The sequence below is a fragment of the Gavialis gangeticus genome, unplaced genomic scaffold, assembly GCF_001723915.1.
Source record: "Gavialis gangeticus isolate Ggan-Ray unplaced genomic scaffold, GavGan_comp1, whole genome shotgun sequence".
Classification (NCBI taxonomy): domain Eukaryota; kingdom Metazoa; phylum Chordata; order Crocodylia; family Gavialidae; genus Gavialis; species Gavialis gangeticus.
The window spans coordinates 3,640,229-3,645,837 of record NW_017729001.1 but is presented as its reverse complement, the minus strand read 5'-3'; positions in this window follow the sequence as shown (position 1 = coordinate 3,645,837).

Genomic DNA, 5,609 nt, shown 5'->3' with positions numbered 1-5,609 from the left:
CCATCAGGAAGAGCTGGTTCAGCCACGGCGTGGGGATGAAAACTTATCTGGCTTGGTCCTTCCTGGCTAGGAAGGTGCCCGACCCCCCAGCGCGCAGCCTGCCCCTTTGTTCTCCGGACTTTTCGGGGAAGTTGGGGGGTGGGGGAGGAATTCAAACGTGTTTTTCTCTTTTTAAAGCTTTACTTTAAGCAACTCCCTCCCGGTGTCTCTAAAACCAGAGTCAACGCGAGAAGAAGGCGGGATGGCAGCTCGGGCCCCCCTTTCCAAAGCCAGAGCCTGGCTGTAGCTGCTGGTGCTGCTGCGGTGCAGTTGTCTATTCTTTTTCTCTTTGATTTCACGTCCCCCGGACTTGTGCATTACCGGGGCACTTTTGTGCGCCAGGTGATGGCTTGACTGGATTAATCGGTTTAAAATAAATGCGGTAGAGAAGAACAGACGGACGCTAAAAAAAAGTTGTTCTTACTCTGAACTGCTGCGCTAGGTGGAGAGAAGGCATGGCAGCAGCTAGAAAACATGCAGCCAGAGATGGAGGGACTCGAAGGCGTGGTGGGAGATAGATAGATAGATAGATAGATAGATAGATAGATAGATAGATAGATAGATAGATAGATAGATAGGAAGGGGCAGCGATAGCTATGACGGCACAGAGTAAGGTGAGCTTGCAGCGCTAGGTGGATCAGTGCATTTCACGTGCCATCCGTTGTTTAACCTAATTAGCGCAATATCTGCAAATGTTGCATTAAGAAGGCACTTAAACATTTCCCCCGCGCAGTTCCGAGGCAGGTCTTGCCACCAAACTCTCCGCAGAGCGAGGCTGGTTAAGCACGGAGGAGCCGGTGGATTTGCAGAGTTGATTTTCGCCGTAGCCGAGGTGCTGGGGGAGCGACCGGCTCCCTCCTGGTTTTGAAATGCAGGATGCCATGACAATGCTGGCAGCCTAGATTAAGTTATAAGGTTCGCCTCGTCCTCCCCACCCCTAACCCCCCTCTCCGGAATGGGAGGGCTTGACAAGTGTCTCACAAAGTAATTGTTAATGGAAAAGTATCCAAATGTTTAGTTAGTCATTGCATTAAGGCTGCCAATGAAGAGAACACTTAGGCACTGTTTTGTAGAGGAGCTCTTTCTTTCGGCAGCGGTGGTGGGGGAGGCGAGGATGGGTGGTAGAGCTTTAAAAAGCCCTGAATAAGCGAGGTATACATAAAAAATATACCCTGGGAGTCTCGATGCCAAAGGCTGGAGTCTGCATTTTGATATAGCTGCATGCAGAACGAGGATCCGTTTGCTCAGGTAGAGAGAGCAGTAACTCAAGAATCCCCGCCCGCGGCACTTTAATTAAATATTAAAGAATATTTAATATTCTTTAATAGTAAAAGAAAAAAAACCCTCAACCCAGCAACAATAAAACAGCCGCAGGAAACAAAACACGCACAAAACGAAACAAAAACCTCACAATACCAAGAAACAAAAAAACCTAAGCAAGAAAAAAAAAATGAGGAAAAATTAGGTCGTTTGGCTTTTAAGGCTGTCTTCCCACAATGAGCTGAGAGAGAAAGTAAAACAACAATGATGATAATTATAAATAATAATATTAGGCTTTAGTGTTCCCCCCCCCATCTTTAGTCGTGACAGGCTCCTGTACATTATTTTATAAGCACAAGTTTTGCTTTGCTTTTGTCCCCCTCCCCCTCTTCTTTTATTTATTTATTTATTTATTTATATATTTCAGGTCGGAGCACTACGAATATTTTGGCACCTTTTCGGGCCCTTTAAACACGCTTTTGCTCAAACCCCGGCAGGAGTTAATATGTCAATAGGGAAATTCCCTAGCGTTGAGGAGAGGCGCTCCTGGTAGGATAAATACAAGTCGATACTCATTAATGAACCTGGTTCAATACACAAACTGATCATTCCACCAGAGCAAACAGCAGCGCCTGAAATGGGGGGGGGCTGCTTGGATGGGAATACAGGGAAAAAATCTGGGGAAAGTGTTTCACATTGGTCAGGCAGAAGTATTTAATTCGGGGGACGGCAGGAAATGACTCGTTGTGGCTCTGGAATTGGGATAGCTCTTCCAGAGACAATCCGAATATGTGACCACAAGGTAAAATATGTGTAACAATAAAATATAAGGCGCGCGTACACTGAGGTATGATAAATTGTATATAATATGACCTATAATGGAAATATGTGCATCTTGCTTTTCGTATACACAGGTATATAAACACACACACACATCTACATATATGTGTGTGGAAGTATGTGTATATTCATGTGTGTATATATATTATAACGAAATATATATAATGCAGCAGTTAAATGTAATACAACACGTATATTATGCGGCATTATATATAATACGGTATTATGTACATTACAGCAATAATGCAGTACATTATCTATTATACAGTAGTATATATAATACAGTATCTATATATTAGAGTAATAAAGCAGTGCGTTGTATTTAAGACAGTCATCTACCTACATTTTAAGAGCATTACATATTGACTACTGTGTATTATATAGTTTATGCACTCCTTTATGCGTACTATATGAACACTGATGCTCTAACATGTCAGACACGCATATGTAATAAAGCATGCGATGTATTGAATGTATAGCACGCGATAAATAACCGATGGGTAGACATGCTTGGGTGCCGGATGAGGAGCTCGGGGACATACACTATTCTCTACCCTGGTGCGAGCAGCTCTGCGAGGTCGCACTGCCAGACCCCCTCGCTCTGTAGCTGCCCCCCGCACATACGCGGCCATCCCCACATACGCCCGTGTTAATTCGGAGTATCTCGCGGCCACACGTGGCCGCAGCAGCCCCGGGGGAAGCTCTGCCAGCTGCCTTTATGGGCCAGTTGAGCGCTGCGGGCGCTGCGGGCCCGGGAACGGGGTAGCACTTCCCAGTGACCCCCCTCGGCTCCAGACCTCTCCCGGAGCCCACGGGGGGACGGATCTTAATTGCGGGCTTTGATGTGCCGCAGCCTCGCAGCCCAAAGCCGGTGCCCCCGAGCCCGGGTTTGTCATCCCGGTGGACAAACCCGGGGACTGTGCGAACAATGGAAGGAGCCGGCTTGGTTTCTATTGCTCGTTAAGAGCGGGCAGAAAGGCACTAGGCTCCCACTCGCCCGCGAGTGGCTGTGCGCGGCTGGTGCAGCCGCACGGGGAGACCCAGCAAGGGCCGGGGCAAGGCGAGGGCAATCCAGGCGGTCCCCACCCCCTTCCCTGGACTCCGCCAGGACAGAGTTGACATTGTTGGCAGATCGAAGCTCGCTCTTTCCACAGCAAGTCTCAGTCCTGAGCAGAAACAACCCCCCACCCCTCCAAGGAGAAAGACCCCCCCACACACACACCAAAAGAAATCAAATCAACCAAGACAGATCCACGCAGACACGCGTTTAGAGCTGGCTGTACCCGTGGTCTCTGCCAGACGATCCAGCCCGTGCTCCGGGTTACGGCGCATCGAGTGGGTAGGAATATACACCCAGGGTGTCTACACAGCCACTTCAGGGATATTCCCGCTGTTGGGGACCTTTGGTGCTCTCCTGTCTCTGTGAGAAAGGATCAGGTAACAGGATTGTGGGTCTAAAAGCCGGAGAACGGGGGAAGGGGGGAGGATTCCTGCATAGATCGCGCCCGATAGAAACATTAGCCCGGATAACACGTAGATGAAAGTCCGACGAAGAGCACAACACCTGCAATCTTTACAGCCGCGCACACACACTTCACTCAGTCCATGTCTCGCACAGTCTTTACACACACACACGAGAGTGTCTTTCGTCTCTCCTATCAGGTGAAAGTTATCCTCCCAGCGCAGTAAACGTGTCCTCTACAGGTCCCGGGGTCCATTGCTTAGATGTCACCTGGTATTTATTTTGACTGGTAATGTGGAGAATAAATATGCAGTCACTCTAGACTGGGCAATCAACATCTGCACCCAGCAGATAACAACCTCCACTTGGTTCTGTGGCTTTGCCATCCGTCACCCCCCTCCCCGCTCAAATGCTTTCCTCAGCAACCCCTTTTTCCCCATTAGCTTTGGGGGGGGGGGGAAGGGGGCAGCTTTCTCTTCCCTAAATCTCCCAAGTCATAGTACATTAAAAAAGCGGGAAAAAAAACTATTAGGCACATTACCCTATCCTAACAGTGGTAACAGATGGTAATTCAGGCAACATAATATCCTCCTATATGTAACTAATAAACCTATTGTGTCTTAACAGGGTAATGCATGGAGAAGCAGTGTCACTTATACAAGATGTTGATGGAATTTACTATATAAAAAAAATCCCCTTTCAAGAGTAAAGTGTATCAACATTACAACACAACAGACGGCAGAGGGATAAGTAAAACAGACAAAAGACAAACAAGATAATAATCTGTTTCCAATCAGTTAAGCCCTGTAGAATTTGTAATATGCAGTTTGCATATTCCCCCTTGTGTTTTGTAATTAATTATCTATCTGTTAGGATGCTCCGCAGACGACTTTGTTGATATTTCAAACTATTTTTGGTGGCGGGGAGGAGTTCTTCAGCAATGGTAGATCTGAACAGTGTTACTTTAAGCAAATATGCGTGTGAATTGTGTCGTGGAGGTGGGGGAAATGTTTGTCTGTAGCCAGCTCCCTGGGACGAAAAAAACCCCACCCCAAACTGGATGGTTTCAAATCAAATGTATATAAAACACGAGAGATGGGTTCCCCCATTTTGAATGGGAATATAATTTGCTCCTTCTTGCAAAAGTGGCTTTGGTTCAGGCGCTGGAATAATAGCTTTGCAAGAGGGAGGTGGGAAGGAGATTTGAAACCATTGGTAATGTTGTGGCACTTTTCGCTCCCCCCCTCCGCATTTTTCCGTCACAAGAGATGCAACACATTTTTGCATGATTTTCATCATTAAAATCTCCTCCTTTCCCCTGGTAAAGGGAAGGTGCAGTTTTTAACATTAAACAAACCCAGCAAGAATCTCTTGGCTGGGCTATAGGCTCTTTCTGAGTGGCTGCGTTACAAATTGTAAATTTAAATTGCTCACAGGATTCATTACCTCCTGCGTTTGATTTCAGCCAGCCGTGAAAAATTGTACTGGTGTACCACTGAGAAAGGGGTTTGCTGCACAGAGCCGGAGTCTAATCACCAGCTTTCTCTCTCCAACAAAAGTGTAATTATTTTGTTTTGGGTGTAAATATAACCCACGGTACAAAAAAGATAAACCTCCAACAGCGTCTGAATGCATTACAGGGACATTTGAAGAGATCTGTCCTAAATTAATACCAAGGTTAAAGGGAAAGCAGTCGGGTAGTTTGGGACTTCGGTATTTTAAGAACTCATATATATATAGATGTGTGTGTGTGTGTGTGTGTACACACACAGCCCCCACATAATGGAGAATACACACGCACAACGCTGCTCACACAGCCCTCCAGCTAGCCATGCACACACATAATAGCATTGTACACAAATAAATAGCACGCAGGCAAACAAGCCTGGAATTATTACAGAGCCGCTCACCAGCACAACCAGATATAAGAAAGTTATTATCCTTCTCATCTATTTACTTAGTGCAAAAACAAGGCTAGTAGGTAGGCAGGCTTCTACACAGAAAATAT